Source organism: Anguilla anguilla, chromosome 7, assembly GCF_013347855.1.
Source record: "Anguilla anguilla isolate fAngAng1 chromosome 7, fAngAng1.pri, whole genome shotgun sequence".
NCBI classification, from domain to species: Eukaryota; Metazoa; Chordata; class Actinopteri; order Anguilliformes; family Anguillidae; genus Anguilla; species Anguilla anguilla.
Genome location: NC_049207.1, coordinates 35,248,872 through 35,267,462, shown reverse-complemented (window position 1 = coordinate 35,267,462; position 18,591 = coordinate 35,248,872). Strand labels below are relative to the sequence as shown.

Genomic DNA, 18,591 nt, shown 5'->3' with positions numbered 1-18,591 from the left:
AACATACTAAAAAACATACATTACATTACATTACATTACATTACAGGCATTTGGCAGACGCTCTTATCCAGAGCGACGTACAACAAAGTGTATAACCATAACCAGGAACAAGTATGACGAAACCCCTAGAGAGAAGTACCGGTCCAAGTACAGGGAACAACCGCATAGTTCAACTTGGACCCTGATGGTTAAACTGATTAACACTAACAACGAGAACGGCAACAACGCAATCTATGGAAAAATAAAAATACAAGTAGTCGTTAAGACAGGCGCATCAACTAAGTCACCTATGAAACAGCTGCCTAGTTACAACCCTAAGTTTTAGTCATTTACAGGGGGGAAGGGAGGGATGGGGAGAGGTGCAGCCTGAAGAGGTGGGTCTTCAGTCGTCGTTTGAAATGGGTCACAGTCTCAGCTGTTCTGACCTCCACAGGGAGGTCATTCCACCATCGTGGGGCCAGAACAGACAGGAGACGTGTTCTGGAAGTGCAGGTGCGAAGAGGGGGAGGTGCTAGGCGTCCTGAGGTAGCAGAACGGAGGGATCTGGCTGGCATGTAGGGTTTGAATATCTTGTGAAGGTATGCTGGGGCTGATCCCTTGACTGCCTGGTATGCTAGGACCAATGTTTTGAATTTGATGCGAGCTATAACAGGCAGCCAGTGGAGGGTAGTGAGCAGGGGAGTTACGTGGGAGTGTCTGGGGAGGTTGAAGACCAGACGAGCCGCAACATTCTGAATGAGCTGCAGGGGTCTGGTGGCAGATGCCGGTAGTCCAGCCAGAAGAGAGTTGCAGTAGTCCAGGTGGGATAGAACCATTGCTTGGACCAGGAGCTGGGTTGAGTAGGTGGTGAGAAAGGGGCGGATTCTGCGGATGTTGTATAGGAAAAATCTGCATGCCCGGGTTACTGCTGCAATGTTGTTGGAGAGGGACAGCCTGTTGTCCATCATCACTCCAAGATTCTTGGCGCAGGGTGATGATGTCACTACGGTGTCCCCTAAGGAAATGGAAAAGTCGAGGAGGGGAGAGGATAGAGCAGGAATAAAGATTAGCTCCGTCTTTCCCGGGTTGAGCTTCAGGTGGTGATTGTCCATCCAGCTCTGTATGTCCCTCAGGCAAGCGGAGATGCGGGCAGGGACCTGTGTGTCCGATGGGGAGAAGGAGAGAAAGAGTTGCGTGTCGTCGGCATAGGAATGATAGGACAAGCCATGGGCAGATATTACAGGGCCAAGGGATCTGGTGTACATGGAGAAGAGAAGGGGACCAAGGACTGAGCCCTGGGGAACTCCGGTGGCGAGGGGACGGGGTGGTGATACCTTACCCGCCCAGGCAACCTGGAAGGAGCGGTCAGAGAGGTAGGACTCAATCCAGTCAAGGACTGTGCCGCGGATCCCTGTTGCTGCCAGGGAGGACAGGAGGGTAGAGTGGTCCACAGTGTCAAATGCAGCGGAGAGGTCTAGAAGAATCAGGACAGAGAAGAGGGAGGCTGCTCGTGCGGCATGGAGTGACTCACTGACCGAGAGGAGTGCAGTCTCAGTCGAGTGGCCAGGCCTGAAGCCAGACTGGTGGGGATCAAGCAGGTTGTTCTCAAAGCCGTTTTTTCAAAGCAAAAAAAAAGCTGGAAAATTCTTTACTTGCCAAGTCAGTCACCTAATCCGAAACCAACTGAACGTGCGTTTCATACACTGAAGAGAAAACCTAAGGCACCTTGTCCCCAAAACATGTAGGAGCTGAAGATAACTACAGTACAGGCCTGACAGAGCATCACAACAAAAGATACTCAGCACCTGGTGATGTTTATGGGTCATGGACTTCAAGCAGTCATTGCAGGCAAAGTATAGGTGACAAAGAGCTCAACATGACTACTTTCATTTACATAACATTAATATGTCCCAAACAACATGGTGCCCTGAAATGTAGTGGGGTGGGCTATGTATAAATATAAATTTACAATGTTGTGTAATGGTTAAGGCTTATGCTGAAATGCAACTTATTCACTGATGAAAGTTAACATAACACATCTGAAATGAACAGTATGGGAAAATAGAGGGTGGCTGGCTGGCCACATAAACCATACTGCAGGTGTAGTTTTAAATGTACAAATACAAGGAGTGAAATGGTAATGCAGCAGAAATTGTTAATAATTCTGAGCTTTCTGTACTCCCCAGTATAAATGGTGCCCATAATATCAACAAAAGAATATTTTGTGCATTGTATTTTTAACACGTTTGACCTGGACATGGATCCTGTCTTCCAGTTTTTCCATGTAACTTTAAACCACACCGCAAGACTGGAAAAATATTAATGGCAGTTCTTACAAACTGGAGCTACGATCATCTCCTGTTAATTCTCCTGTAGAGAATTAACTACTATGTACAACTAATTGTGAGACTGCATACCAGTTTGGGCACACTGGTTATGAACAATAAAAACACAATGAACACTTTCAGTAATTTGGGGGCTTTTGCCTAAACGAAGTTTTGAAAATGTGGTCATGGTGCCTTATGAGTCTTGATAAACTGGCTGCAAATATGTGTCAACAGGCAGAATATGACTGCTTCCAATAATAGCAGCAGGGTCCTGCATATTTAAAACTCTTTTTGTCCATAATCATTTATTAATGAGGCCATTAGGCTTGAGAGAACCCAAGCTGAGATCCTTCTATATAGCCACATACCAAGTTTTGATAAAGGTACATGAAATATTTATGCATATAAGCCATATCTGGACAGAACATGTGTTTGTGAGGTTGAGTTTATTCATATATGAAAGTGGAAGTGCACAACTTATGGTGATGGTTATTTATTTGTGTTATATCATCAAGAAATTGTTGTATCTTATTATACTCAAACCTATCAGAGAATTTTGCCTTTCATGTTTTGCAATTTTGTTTTGCATTGTATGTAAGGTTATTATTTTTCCATATTTCTTGGTGCTCATATCAAAAGGGTATTTCCAAGTCCATTGTTGTGAGGTAAATTAAATACATATCACCGGAGTAATCTGATCAAAAAAGGTATATAGATCAGGATGGATAGGGTATAGAGTTGAGGTACTTAGTCTTGATCCCTCTTATAATTTGCTGCAAATGAGCATAGTCAGGAGTGGACTTGCTGTGGTTAATTCTTGGGAGATCAAAGTAAGGAGACATTAAAAATATTAAGTGTTTTAATCTATTTTTTCACCTATTTAGGAATTTCCAGTCTTAACTCTGGGCCCATTTTTGTAACATCCTGTATCAATTTGGGAGGGCTGTACAGTGATACAACCTAGTGCCAGCTAACTGCTTCTTTTCTCATTGCAGTACCACCAGCTGACTGATGCAGATTCCTTATCACCTAACTATGCAGATGATGCAAGTGGCAATGGTTAAAACAGCATGTGTGCGATTCAGTTCTTCTGATGACCGATGAGGCTGGGATTACTTCAGTCCAGAGTGATTTGCAACTGAACACCATCTCCCTAACGCTGCACTTGTCATATGTGCCTCAGTTTGGTATTTTGTCCTTCTCTGCTAGACAGGTGTACTGTTGCATCACATTCTGCAAGGTTTTCTGGAAAATCTGTTTTGGTCTCTCATGAGTTGCTCCTACCTGGCCTGTAAAAATTGAGTCTGTACGAGTAGGAGTTGCAATCCACAGTTTCTGAAGGCTTAGTAGGTGTCCAGCCTGGCTGAATCCCCTATATTTTGATTGCCAATGGAAACTACAGGGAGAAGGACAGGCAGTTGGGAGGTGTAACAGGGGCTGTTTCATGAGGAACTGTGGCTAAAGTGTTGTTGGCTGAGGGAAAGGAATAATGACCACATTCTCATTGATTGTGATGTTTATGTTTGAGATGCAAGGAAAAACAGATGAGCAATTCTGAAACAACTGACTACAAATATCAGTGTGAGCTTGTAATTTCATTATGAGCAGTTCATCAAGAGTAATATGATATGTGGTCTTTCCTTATTGTTGTCAGTTACCTGTACACATATTTATACAGTAATTAAAATAGTTATTTTTAAATGGTGTAATAATAATAATAATAATAATAATAATAATAATAATAATAATAATAATAAAAGCAGTATTCATGTGTTAGCATGAAGAATGTGGTAATTTAATTGTTCAACAGATTATCTAAACTCTTACAAACCACAGACTGTGAAGCTTGATGATAATAGGGCCTTTATTACATCAACTTACGCCTGCTCCTCTAGGTGTACCTCAACTGGTGTAGATAATTTTGTTTCATCCTGTCTGTGGCAGCATCTCATTAAAACAGTTGCTATCTAATTTATTACTGCAATTTCTTTGTTTTGTTCTTTGAAAATAATTCCAGGTCATATTTTTGGGTTAGGAGGCAGTCCTAAATAAACTTATCACATGCTCTGGCACAATTTCAGGTAATCACAATAAATGTAACATTGTAATGGTGTCATATTCATTCATGCCATTATTTTTTGCATTTTTACTGAACCTCTAAAATTAGTAGCGGACGACTGGTAGCTCTTCCAGCACATGCTAAAACACATGATCAGTAATAATCCTAAATCCTCCCTGGGACCACACTGCACATAATACTTGATTCGAATGTTTGATATCTATAACAGCCATTTTTCACATTCTAATGTCCACCTGACATATCAGCAATGCTAATTTAGCATAGCAATCTAAAACCCATCCCATGTAGACATTTTATATAAACATTAAAAATGAATTATGAAGTTCAAAGCAATATAGTGTATACTGTCGCGAGGGATTAAATAAATTGAAACATAAACCCTTTGCTACAACACGATGTCTTTGCGCCAATCCATTGCTGCAGCCGCCCTTCTTCCCCCTAACCTCCATTCATTTCAGAAGTTCCCACGAGGTTACTGTGTTTATTTCCAGCAGCTCACCGTAAGAGCGGTGATTGGCTCACCCGAAGAGGGATCTACAAAATTTGTCATAACAGGGGATGATGATTATCATGTGCAACTACATATTCCACTTATTTGTAATGAAGATTTGTATATTACTTTGTTTAACATAGTTTTAATATTTGGAGTACTTTTTATAGCTGTTTCTTTATTTTCTTGCAGAAATTAATTATTATTATTATTATCATAAAAACTGAGTTACCCATATATTCTACACAATTGGTATCGTCAGAAGTATTATAAACTTTTGCATAACTCAACGGAGAAATTCACAAATGGTCACTCGGATCTGGCAGTGCTGGTCGAATTGAATCGCCTGGTTGGTTCATTTTGATAATCCTCCAACATTTCCCAGAAGGCGAAGTGCAAGAAGTTTCTATGTTATGGCGGTCTTGATACCATTTCAGGTACCGTAAAATGCTTTGGTCTCGGGCGTTGGAGTAAGCAACTAACGTCAACCACAATTAGTTCACTAGCCAACTTGAATGGTGCATGCTTAATTTAGACCAGAGATGAGCATATGCTTTCATGAGCCTTCTTTTGACTGTTAATGTCTAAATTGTAACCAAACTCTCATAGATATCATACCTAGTTAACTAGTGCTAGCTGTTTTCGTCTTTGAGTGCTAGCTGCTATGGCTGGTCAATAACGTTAAGGCCATAGGGTTTGAAACAAATCCCGTTTACTTGCTGCCTGTAGCTAGCTAGCACTTGATTAATAAGTTGGCAGGCATTTGTGTGGCCTATGAATAAGCCACTGATAGCTTGTTTGCTAGCCAACGAGGTCACCGTTTGTCGTGGATTTGATTTCAGCTAAGTATGGATGTATCTAGGCCTGTTTTTATATGAATGCGGTCGACAAGCGCTCAATGGTGTACAGATATGACCAGCAGGCTCGTGTGTTGTAGGCTAGTACACCTTTGTACCAGTACTGCCAGGTGGAAAACTAGCTAGGCTGTTTAACTGACTTGCAAGCTTCACTTTCTGGAAGGGGCTCTGATAGAAATAGCGTGCTTAACCAGCAGTTTACAACCTGTGGGTAGGTAGTGCAAATGACGACTACATTTCCCAGGTGCTGCTTTTGGTATTTTATAGCCAGTCATACACGGTCTTTTATCGACATGATCCGACATACAGCCAGTCAGTGTGGCAAGGGGGTTATTCCCTGACTGGTCCTGTATTTACCATAGTTAATTTGCTCCTGTTTTCTTGTTTGGAAAACCGATTGACATCTGGAAGCGTAAGTCTACTTACTGGCTGTAATTGGAAATGATTGTTCACATGAAGGGTTTTGGCGGTGAGTAAAGATGTGATGACTTGTTGGCTAGCTGCATTCAGGTATGCGAATGATTTAACCATAGCTTTCCAGTTTATACCACACAGACGTTGAATTATGACTCTAACGTTATATTACGGGCATAAAATCGTATCAGGCCTACTAGCCAACCGATTAGCTCAGACGTCGGGCTTGTTTATGCTTTGCTGCAAGGATAAGGTGTTGTTATAATGCGCATATGGGGGTGGGGGGAGGGGGAGGGGGTGCGTCGGCTGGAGAGAGAGCGTTGTAAACAGCGTACATTTATGATAACCAGGTAAGCCAGACGGTCACCGATCTAGAAATATAAAAATCTAGGTCGTTAACACTTAATGATGGTATTTTATTACACTATACAATAATGATTCTAAACGGCAATAAATCTATTTCGTTAAACCATCTTTGCTAGCAACGCTGAGCAGTGCTTACGCGCATTATTGCGATAGCTTGCCAGCACGGGACGTGTATGTTTTGTTCAGATTACTGTAAATTAATGTAGCCAGCTTTCTAAAGATTGCAGTGCCAAACGCGGGCATACTTGGAAATGTATCATTATGTCAGTACAAATTGGGAAGGCGAAAATATGGCACAGATACGGCTGTCACGATAGATAAAGCTTGGGTTCTGTGAAACCGAGAGGGTGTAGTAGGAGATTGAAGGGGTATGGTAGTGGTACCCCATCGACATTTGCTTTCACTCAGAGCGCTTTAACGTAATAATAGGTATTAAGGCAGACTAAGGGGTGGCATAGGTTTTTTTGGGTCCGTTTTACTCGGTGCGATAAGATGTGCTGTCATCAGTTGCATTGTAGTGTGTAGCTACAGTTAACGGGCCGCAGGTTCAGTCTCGTCTGCTTGTCATTTCTGTTTTCCATTCCAATCATGCTTGTGCTCAGCCCGTGTTTGTACGCGCAGTGGAAAGATGCCTCACACTGTGCAAGTCAAGAGCATGTTGCTTAAAAAAAATTAAAAATAACCACCTGCCCTTCAAAACATTGCAGTAGGCAGAATTTTTAAAAAATTCATGAACAATTAGTTAACTTCATTTATATCGCACATTTCGTTTATTAAATTTAATATGGGCTTTACATCAGCACCAGTGCATAGGTGAAGAATGATTAAAAATATTAAAATAAAGTTTCTTAAAGCTTTGCAAATGATAGAATCATGAAATGGTAGAACTGTGAAATGTATTATGAAGTTTCTTATGGGAGTGCCATCATCCCGCAATGTTTACTTAAGCCTGTAGTTATTAATAAGGATTCACAATCGGTGGTATATTGAATGGCAGGAATGTGTATGGTGAGAGGGAAGTTAACCTAACTGTTATGCAACTTGCCTTTCCAAGCTGAATCTCTCAAAATATTGAATATATCCAATGAGCCTTTCTGATTGCAAGGCCCCTGACAATGAATTATGTAATCTTAAATACCAAGTGAAATACAGTAAAAAGCTAAATAATATATTAGGCTGTATTTTCCTTTGAAGTGCAGAGGAGTGTTTGTTATCTAGTGTGTGGTATAGTAGGATACGAAAAGGTAGTGATCTGATTATAAGATCTGCAGAGATCCTTTTGTGTGAATTACTGTTCAATGAAATTTCATTCTGTGTTTTCTTTTTTCTCATTTTGTGAAGTTACAGTTATCAAAACATTGTCAGTTGTTCTATGACATGTGCATTCCTGTTGCACATTCCCTGTGCCAGCTAGCTGGGCCCATGCATTGACCCACATGGAGGCACTGTGTGCAGGCTCTGGACAGGAGGGCAGACTGTCTCCATTGGGCCACAGGCTACTAGGTAACGCACAATAAGGCTGGATTCACACCAGATCAGGCAATGAGGCACTTTGCCGCAGGGTTGTGCGGCGGTGTGGGTGTGTCACCACATGGCCCATTTGTGTGACGTCATGTTGTGAACTTTAAGTTACACCCACTCCTGTCCGCTAAAAAAAAATGGACACAAACGCAAACCGAAGGAAGCTTCTTGCTATCGTTGTTTTGCAGCGTAGACTGCCAGCCAGACGCAGACGTCGAAGCTGGGTACACAAAATAAACCAAGCGAGGACACAACTGGGAGAGTATCATCGTTTGGTCCATGAACTCCATAGTGCTAGGTACAATAAGCTAACATGCAAGAACTGCCAAATAGCGAATCTTTTATACAGCTTAATTCCGACGTTCGGAATTGATATTTAGCTTGTAATTATTGTTTTGGTACTTGTCCCATTACCCAGTACTGTCAAATCACGATGACGATTATAATGTTATAATGTTAGGAAATGAATTGCGTCAGTAATTCATCTGACAGTTGCTCGGTAAACAGCGGACTGCTACATGGTAATTTAAACAACTTGCGTGATTGGCCACTGCAGCGTGACGTCGGCTTGCATTCCGGCAAAAGTTGATTCTGGTTCAACTTTCTTGCCGCAGGCCGCTGCGTTTTTTTTTCGGCACCCCATGCGGCCCCCCACTGCCGCAGCCTGAATGCACTACCCCCATTCAAATGAATGGGAAGACTGCCGTTTTTGCCGCACAACCCTGTGGCAAGCTGATCTGGTGTGAATCAGGCCTAAGTCCCCATGGCCCCTTCTAATGAGGGCTGAGATTTTGCCATTTGAGATCTAGAGGAGGTGAAGACGACCATACTTACCTAAAACATGACCAAAACGTTATGCCTGTCCTGGTTTTTTATATACTGCTGGTTCTTTTCTAAATATGGTGTCAGGGTGGTAACTGATGTGCTAATGTTTGTAGTTTGGCAGAATGGGTTATTCCCCCACTGCATGTGGTATCGATTACTGCTTGTCAAATTCTCTCTAGTTCAGGTGTTTCATGCTTATAGTTCACCTCTGTGGCATTTCAGATGGGCTAGTGAAAATTTGCCCCCATTTCATTACTTTGTGTGAATACCATGCTGGTGTGGGAATAACGGTCCTGGGTCTGATGTGGAGTGGAGTGTTTTCTCCTGAGGACTCCCCCTGCCTTTGCAGCAGCCATTATTTTTCCAGACTACATTCCTATGTGCTTAGAGATTGTGACAGCTGTTTGACACCACCTAACACCTGATGGATTGCTCCCCGTAGAATAGCTTGCACTTGAAACCTTTTCTGCCCTTATTGTCTGTTCCCCCCATAATTCCTGCCTGCTGGCATGGTATGGATTCCACAAGCTGCAGCCATTTGGCAGCAAAGGAGGCTCACAGTTTTGCTGTCCTGAGGAACTGTTCAGTGCAAGCAGCTTTCAAAGCTTTGGTGTTTAAATGGGATCACACACCCATGGTGGAGTGCAATGTCATAGTACTGCTGATTTGTGTGTGCACAAATTTGAAATCTGCCAACTGTAGCATGTTTACAGCAAGTGCATGGGGTGCATTGACTGTTAGGGTGTTTTTTATTTTTTATTTTTGGAGCAGACAATCTTTTTGGAAGGCATTTATGATAGCCTACATTGTCCCCTGTAATTTTTTTTCATGAACGTAGCTACAGTAATTGTTCTCATGTTTAGGAGCATTTCTGTTCAGTGTTTTAAATGAGGTTGACCTCCGGGAGCATTTCACTGAATTTATTTTTATTTTTTTAAGTTCCTACACAAGCTGTGAAGTTGTGGCCTTGGCAATCAGGCCTGTGGAGCAAGGTCATTGGTGCAAGTCAGCAGGATAGGCTACCTCCCCTGTAAAGTCTGCTTGGGGGTTTTTGTGTCTGGAGGAAGCACCTGAGTTCCTGATATGTTGGTGGTAATTTGTGCACTGCTAGTCCAGAGAGAGGAGCATAGGGCACAATGGAAAGAGGGGGTCTAATAAAAGCGTAGTGGTTAGACATTTATATTGTTCATCTGTATTAAAATGTAGGCTATGTAGTATGAACTTCGGATGCAACTTTAACTTTGCTAGTTGAGGTTTATTGCCTGTGATCTGTCTGCTGTGAGAAGAGACTCATGGAATTGATGTTTAACATCATTGTATAAACAAACTAAACTTGTTAGACCAAGTAATCTGGTATTTTCCAAGTCATTATAATAAACCAAGATGAAAGCCACGTTCATGTTCAAAGTTGCATGGTGGTGCAAGGCTATGCTATACAATTTTAAATATAGTAATGAAGTTTATTTTACTTTGCAGTGCTACAAACAGGTGCTAAACATTAGACAGTGCAGTGGGTTCAATAAAAAATGATATTGATATTGTTTGCTTTGTAAATCAAATTGGCAGACTAAGGCCTATGTGCTTCTGCTTTATAACTAAATAAATAGGCAATTTCCTTTAAAACATTTGAGACATGCCTGTGCAAAAATAATAATGTGAATTAACATTAGTGTTAGTCAGTCTGCCATTTGGCTCTTGTCTGCAAACTGCCAATGAATGTTCGTTAATATTAATATTTCTAGCTAATATTTCTACATCGACTTGCTAATCAGCTAGTAAAGCATTCATGAAAATATTGATACAGACGTAACTTATATTTAGGAAAGTGTGCATTTATATTTAGATTTACTCCTGTATATTAGCTAACTGAGGTATTTATTTTCATATAGAATGAGGAAAAGATATGAGGAAAGACTCAAGATGCTTAATCTCTTGAAGCGTAGAAAAAGGAGACTCGGGTGATTTGATTGAGGCTTTTAAATTCATAAAAGGGATTAACAAAGTAAACTACAAGAGATTCTTCAGGTTGAGTTCTGTTAGTAGAACGAGGGGACATAAATGGAAATGAGCAAAAGGTAAATTCCGTACAGACATTAGGAAGAATTTTTAGCAGTCAATGTCGGGAATAGCCTGCTAGGTCATGTAGTACAGGCAGAAACTCGGGGGATTTTCAAGACTTGACACGGTGATACTAGTCTGTAGGTAATCAGAGGGGCACTAATTTAGTCAAGAAAATGGCGAGCATTGTTGGACTGAATGGCTTGTTCGTAATTATGTTATGTTATTATCTCTGCCAGGCGAGAGCCTGGAGGGGATTATGCGTTTGGTCGTGCGTGTGTTTGTGTATCTGTCCGCAGCTAATCTCGCATACTACTGGGCCGATCAGCCTAATACTTGTTGTGCATGGTGACAGCAGGCCAAGGACCTGAATTCTTGAATATGTTGCAAATCGGTCAACGACAAGTATTTTATTTTAATTAATTTCCATCATTGTCCATTGAAATACATTGAATGCTAACTCCTCACTCCTCCTAACCTGCCGTTTGGGGGCGCAAGTGATCAACAACTGCTTCCGTTTGGAATGAAAGACCAGCGATGTAAAATGTCAGTTGCAACGTGAAAATGCCAACAAAATAATCCGCCAACTAACGGGGTACGTTAATGTTTGGATCTGTGGCAATTTTGTTGGCATTTTCACGTTGAAATTGATTTTTTACATCACTGGTCTTTTGGAATTGTTCCAGTCCAGATTTGAAACAAAAGTGCCAGACTATAACATCAGCGTTAGCTCAGTCTAACTCATCGTGGCTGATATGAATGACATTAGCTAACATGTCTCCACTGAATCGGCGTTTTTGTGATTTTCAGTGGCACAAGGTAAAAACTTGTAATATTGTATTTGTCTGGTTGCATTGATTGTGTAGCCTCTATTGTTGCATCAGCAAAGCTAACACACCTGGTGGAGATCTGCACTCTACTGAGTGCACTCTTCTAGTGTTTGGTTATGTTATATCGAATTAGCTTGATAGCAAAGTAATAGCACTAGATAGCTGAATAAGTGGGTCACATGTGGTCTCACTGGGGGCAAAGTGGACCAGTGGCAGGAACAACCAGTGGTTCACTGGTTTTTTTTCTCATCAGTTTATCAGTGGCCCTACTGATGCTATTAGAGCGTTTTAAAAGTGATGATTGATTAATTATTGATTATAGCCAGCTGGCCTCTGTTGGAATTCCTCATTTTCTTTCATTTACAGATTGTAAATGTATTTCTAAAAATAGAAATGGATGCAAATCATTACTTATGTGAAAATATTTTTTCTTTTGCCTACATTGTCATGATAGACTAATCACAGCAGGTGAATCATCATAATTTTACGCATCTGTTGTTGATCCGATCCCAACAGGCGGCAGTCTAAAGAACATAGGAAAAAGAAGCAATGACTAAGTTCAGTCCATTGAAGTGGAACAATTAATAATAAGCTAGTTAAGATAAATAATAAAGCGCCAACCTAGGAGGAATAGCCTTAGCCTACCATCTGGCATAAGCTCATTGGTCGCTACATAACTATATAACATTAGCTACCAGCCGTTATCATTGACCACTAAAATTCCTTCAAACATCTTTTTAAATATACAATGTATTCTATTTAGCCCCGACACAATAACATTGTTACCACAAATCTGTTGAACACCAAACACTTCTGAAAATTGAGAGAGGAAAAACGCTTAGTCTACCTTTTATGGAGAGTCAGTGGCTTAAACAGCTGAATTAGAATGTTGAAATAGACTAATGTTGAAGTTGGATTTCAGATACCATTGATGGCGGTCAACAGGCTTTTTGAGGTAGCACACAGCTGGTTGGCACACGTGATCATTCACACAGGTGTGCCTGATCACTGTGGTGTGACAAACCTTCTGTTAGTGTGCCCGTTGACTTGTGTTAGTGCCCCGTGGCTGGTCCATCAGAGGCGTGTCGACCAATGTAAAATTGTAAAGTGTTAAATTGGTTGACACAACAATAAGGAAGATACACATTAAATAAAGGATAATGTGAACAGAATAAAACAAACACATTTTGAAATGCATGTTTTGATTACAGTTATGGTTTTTGTTGGTAAGCCATTGTATAAGCGGGACAATGTCCCAGGGGCTGAGCATTATGCAATTTGAATGCCCTACACAGAGGGAAAGTGCCCATGATGAATTTACCTCCGTCAATTGTGAGGAAAACATGAATTAAAAAATATGTGATTCCATTGCAATGGACACATGACTTCAGTGCTCCAGCAAATATGCCACATTCTATACCACCTAGCAACAAACGTGTCTTTCTAATACCTCAACTGGGTTTCCTGATATTAAAATTAAGTTTGGTTTTAAGTCAAAATGGTCTCACAGCATGTTTGTTACCACTAGGTAGCCACCTACTGAATTATATTCAAAAACTGTAATGTAGTCGAACTATAACTGAACTAGCTACTCTCAAACAGTCATTCATGGACATCAAGCTGTTGCAAGTTATGATATTGCAACTGTTGGCTTGCTTGCTCTTACAAATTTTCACTTGATGTATTAAGTCAGACCAATGCATTCTTTTGACAGTGAGTGAACTTTTGCAGGCACTGCTTCAGCTGGATGTAAATGGGAAAAAAATAATGCACATGGTTTTGTAGGCACACAGCATTTGTGAGTTGAGAATAAAATTCTTCGGATCATGTCTCTCACTGGCTGTGTTTGACACAATAGGCTAAGCACTAAGAATTTATTATGATGGAAGAACTTGGGTACTGACGTACGTAATGTTTGCATCCTTTTTCTGTACCATGAGTGGTGCAGTCCAGTCAGTATGCATTCTAAAAATAGATTCTTCCACTTGCTAGGAATCCATTTGGAATCAAGCACATTAGTCGATCACTCGATCTGTGAAATAATTGAAAATCATATCCGTTGTGTGTATGTATATATTTTTTCCAATGTACTGGGGCTAAATCGTTTTAGAAATTATAAAATTTGCTTGTTCAAACAAAAAGTATTCTTCTTGATTTGATTATATATTTTTATTTGTAGTCTAGCCTATATGTTTATTAATCATTCATCAGTCTTACAGGTTCTTAAGAACAGAAGTGTTACTAAGATGTTGAATGACTGTGCTATTACAAAAAAATTGGCGTCAGTAAATAAGTGATACAAGTTTGTAAATTAGGAGTGAATATGATTTGTTTTTCAGCTAATCAATCAAAGCAGTTGACTGCAGTCTGGCCACAGTGTCACTACATCAATTTAAAATTGACCTGCATTTTTTTCATATTTAAACAACAACATTTTTTAATTATAATTTGACACAAAATAGCCTAGTTTACAGAATAGACTAATTAGACACACAACTGTTTTTTCATGTTTCCATTAATTGACAAAAAAGTTACTTTGGTTTGGGATGAAAATCAGGTCCCTATGTTAGTATTTCCATGTTTTATGAAACTTTATGCAGTGCAGGTACTAACTGCAGATAATTATGCAGTAATATTTTTCATATTACATTCCAATGAAAAATAGTACCAAGCTGGTTGTCTTTTTAAATTTTAGGGGCCTGCAGGTTGGCTTGGCAAGTGTTTCCACAAGAGTTCATGAGCAAATAATGAAATGTAACGTCAGTTTTAAGATGTTCATAAAAATGTTTAATTAACTGGCATAGTACATCATATAAAATATTCAGCTCTGGCTTGAGACACTGCATGGTTTTCATGTGTTCTTAGGAAATTATCCCAGTCTGTGTTTCACATGAGGAACATGGATTGAAGTTATGGACAAGGAGCCAACCAAAAACATGTTTTTCCTCCAGGCAGCTCCATGCAGCTTACTTGAATTTCTTCTCTGACCACCTTAGGGCCTGATTATTGAGCTGACAGGCTGTGTAGCAGCCAATTCTGAAATGAGTCCTCCCTAATAACTGTATTTTATCCTCTCAATTCAACAGTGAGTAGACAAGAATAATTAGCCTAAAGCATGTTCTATTTCAGATGTTTATTCGGCGAGTTCTAAGAATTCAGCATGTTATCCAGTATGCGCCTTTTACAAAGGAGTTCAGTGGTCAGTTGAAGTGTCTTGTTATTTCTACGAATTAGCTATAAAGGTGCTTCCAGGCAATTTCAGGAATAAGGCATTTTTCTCACAGACTCACTTGTGGACACCATGTAAACATTCTTCTCAGAAAATTGTTTGCAATTTATTTAAGAATTAAAACTCGTCTTTTAGAAATTGTATTTTAATACTATGGCACAGTATTCATGGACGCCGTTGGTGAAAACATTTTTTACCTACGAATGTATGTGTGAGGGTCACAAACACTGTTTTAACTTTGGCATGTGAAATCACTGAGTGTTGTTCATTTTGCACTTGCTTAGGTTATTTTACAATGTATGAAGTATTTTTATAGTTTGGATGCTGCTTACATTCATTTGGTTGACTAAATACTGTGATTGAAGCTTTCACATTTGCATGTTAGCTTTAATACCACATGACATTTGTTTAGTATGGTTATTTTGTCTTTGGCCAATCATTCTAATGTATTGCATAACATTATAATAAATAATCTTAAAGTGGTGATTTGCATCTGAGTAATTTCACATCCAACAGATTTACTGAATGCTGCAGTAAGGGCAAGTATTCACATAATTAGCACTCCTTCCACCTTTAATTCCTTAACACTGTAATGCTCCAGTTCTGTGTTGATAGTGATGTACAGCAGAGATTGGCATTCTCCTGTACTTTAATGAACGGGACTTTTTAATTTTTACAGACTCTAAATCATGCCTCCAACCACTGGAATCTTTGAAAACAGACCACCCCATAGTAGTTCAGATTTTAGCTAAAATCAATTTTCTACATAAACAGAACTACAGCATCATTTTTTGTTGGGTACCAGGTCATTCTGGTGTCTATGGAAATGAACAGGCTGACATTGCTGCAAAGGAGGCCCAAACTACAAGAGTCAGGGAATGTTTGCTACCACCATCAGACCTCAGACCTTGCTTACATGCTTACATCATAAACAAGTGGCAGGCGGAATGGGACCAGTGCGAAGGTAACAAACTGCATGAAATTAACCCAGACCATTGGAAAAAGACTTGTGTTTTCTTTTAAAAGCCGATGGGACCAAATTGTTTTTACAAGGTGTCGGATAGGTCACTCAAGACTCACCCATGCCTTTTTATTAAAGGGTGAAGAACCACCATCATGCGACTCCTGCAGCATTCCCTTGACTATCAAGCACATTTTACTGAACTGCCCTGCCTTTAATACCACAAGACAACGGTTTTATTTTTTATTCAGGAAGTTCCAGGAAAGATGTTTTTAACAAGGTGTCCCCTGAAAGAATTTTAGAGCTGTTATCACAAGTACATTTGAAACATCTTATATAGGTTTTATTTAATTTTCTGGTTTTCTATTGATCGATTTCTACTTTCTATATATTCAAATAGTATTACCACGTTCTTGCCATGAAATGGCCTTAGATGCCGACATGGCTCTAAATAACAAGGAAACAAACAAACCTGTACTTTAATGGAATTCCATTTTCGTCTAAATTAAATAAACATGCCTTTATGAAATGATCATGAATAAACGCAGCAGTATACCTGCATATATAAAGTTGATACATTGTGAAATAATTAAATAATTTATTAATACCATATAATGATTTAGGTTATTATAAAATCATTTTTAATCATAATTGTTTTCACAGCAATATTGTGATATAATGCATATTACATTTTTATTTCACAATAACATTTTTAAAATTTCAGAATGGCTTTTTTCAAAAGGCTACTTTTATTTCATAATGGTACTTTTCCAAATAGCACATTTCCAAGTAGTTTTTCCCCCTTGCATTTCATGGCAACACTTAATTTCATATTGACAGTATTTTAGGCATTTACATAAGTTTCCGTCAGCCTGCTGGCTTTACAATGGCTGGTATGAGGCAATTGGGTTTGTGATTTAAAGCAAAAAATGCACCCCATGTAACTCCCAAGCTACTTGAACAATGACGTTATGCCTATGGAGGCTATACATATGAGCAGATAAATCATATAGGTTCTGTCAGATTTATAAACATAAAAAATATTTTTATATCATGCTGGTGGTACTTTCCTTCTTAGTTCAAAAGCAGTGCAAGCTCTTCAGTCCTAGGATCAGAAAGGTGTGGTTTAGATGTAGCTGGCCTGGGTGAGGGTAGGCCTACCATACTGTCTGTTTTGTTGAATGGCTAATTTAGCCAAGGTACTTGCAAACTGGACTGATGCTATGGATATATTTGACTATTAAAAAGAGGACAGTTTCAGCTACCCTGCAAATCTTGTTTATTTTGGCTCACATTTACGGATGAGGAGTTGCAACAAGCTGAGAAAAAGGTTGGTAAATTGGCTGTCAACCCATTTCTGGGCAACTTGCCACATTTTCTGTTCTGGAATGTCTAAAAGTTGGTGAAAGTAATTTTTTTCTCCCACAAGTTAGAATTGCTGAAGAACAAATCACTTTCTGTCTTGTAAGTTTGCAGTTACTTTGGTCTTCACTATCGTACAGTAATTTGCTTTCCACATGTAGTATTGTTGATGCTGGAAGCTGTGCCACTTTCATTGAGCTCAGTGGTCTCAAGACTGTATGCATCATAGTAAATGGTTCCAACCGAAAATAAGATGTAACTGAATTTACAAAAAAATAATTGATACCCACATGCTACCTCTGTAGGCATAAAGTTTTCCCCCTCTCTTTAATTCAAACCACAAACCTGTGATTGCCATATTCTGGCCATTGTGAAACTAGCAAGTCATCAAACTTTTTGTAAATATGGTAAATAATATTCAGTGTACACAAAATATTCTGGGTCAATCAAAAACATACACTTAAGCTCAAGTGTATTTTTAAGCCCAGAAAGTGAATTATGCCTTTAAGCTATGGACATGCTAAAATATATTGCAACCACAATTCTCCTTTAACAACTGTTTTGTGATATGATTCTTTTCTTTAAATGCTTCCTGTTTTTTCCCCCCAGTGTATGTTTCTTTCAACAGTCCACAGCACTGTCCCAAAAAGTCTCTGGCTTATCTGTCTGCTGTGATCGTGCTTCATATGTTCACTTTTGGGAAGAGATCTCTGGAAAGGTTTCCTTCTGACAACTCTTCAGTGCACATAATTATTTTATTGGCAATGCTGCACTGTGGGCTAGTGCTCCACTACTCCATAGTGTCAGCTAAACCTTTCTGCAGGACCTATGAATTGATATGTGGAATTTGGTCAAGTACACAAAGCAATTTACGAACCGTTCTATTGGAGATAGTGGAAAGTCCAAGCTGGGAGTGTTTTGATATTCTTATACCTTTCCCTGCTTTTAAGCTTTATTCTCATGTGTGCAGATGGCTGCTTAGAGGAGCCCATGGTTACTGAAGGCACAACCCTCTGAGAGTTCAGAATATTTCTTAAGCTCAGGAATTGTCTTCACTTTGTTTAATTTAAGGCATGATGAGTCAATCACGCTTTCAGACCTTAACTGTTAAATTCTGCAAATAAATAGTAATTCTGCATTAAAATTTGAGGTACTGTATCTCCTGTTTAAGTTTATACCCTGCAGGGGTTGTGTTAGCTTCATTTTAACTCATAGATTCAATAAAGCATGCAATTTGACCAGGGGTGTCCAAAATTGTGCAGACCACTGTATATGCAAATTTCAGTGGGCTG

The 18,591-nt window shown here is 39.5% G+C and overlaps 1 protein-coding gene across 6 annotated transcripts in view; it reads left to right on the top strand.

Moving 5' to 3' along the window:
• The first annotated feature begins 5,184 nt into the window (after positions 1–5,184).
• LOC118232092 (protein FAM53A-like) overlaps positions 5,185–18,591 on the top strand; it is a 53,008-nt gene continuing 39,601 nt past the window's right edge. For 2 of the 6 annotated variants that reach the window (XM_035426700.1, XM_035426706.1), the window contains exon 1: positions 5,185–5,313. The gene's annotated coding sequence lies outside the window, so the exon portion shown is untranslated. Of the gene's footprint in view, positions 5,314–5,356; positions 6,146–6,180; positions 6,203–6,429; positions 6,498–15,781; positions 15,941–18,591 lie in introns of those variants that run through there. The other 4 variants (XM_035426703.1, XM_035426701.1, XM_035426704.1 and 1 more) reach the window with 4 other exon arrangements.